Source organism: Plasmopara halstedii (genome assembly GCF_900000015.1).
Source record: "Plasmopara halstedii genome assembly, contig: Scaffold_54, whole genome shotgun sequence".
NCBI lineage: Eukaryota > Oomycota > Peronosporomycetes > Peronosporales > Peronosporaceae > Plasmopara > Plasmopara halstedii.
Genome location: NW_020186975.1, coordinates 148880 through 149430, shown reverse-complemented (window position 1 = coordinate 149430; position 551 = coordinate 148880).

Below are 551 nucleotides of genomic sequence, written 5' to 3'. Positions count from 1 at the left end.
TCGTCGACCGGTTGAGCAAGATGGCTCATTTGGCGGCGGTGCCAAACACCATCGACGGGGTCGGTACAGCAACGCTGCTCGCGGATCGTGTTTTCCGATAACACGATCTTCCAGAGTCGATTGTCTCTGATAGAGACTCCGTTCCACGAAAAAAATTTGGTCGACTATCTTCAAGGTGCTAGGCACCAAGTTGGATATGTCGACAGCAGATCATCCGCAGACTGATGGTCAAGCCAAAAGGGTGAATCGCGTCATCACAGACGCCCTTCGCAGCGTCTGCGCTGAGACGCCGAGGCGCTGGGGCGCCATGTTGCTACTCGTAGAGTTTGCACTAAACAATGCAGTGCACTCGTCTACCGGTTACACGCCGTTCTACGTGAACGGGCTGATTCACCCTCGCGTCCCGCTGACGCCGCCATCCCATGGCTTAAAGCTTGGTGGGGGAGGAAATAGCCAAACGGCTACCTGATAACAACCCCCCTCATCATCCGCAAAGAAGTCGATGACTGATTGTTTACCAGACTGAGTGTCCTACGACACGTTCGCGATTT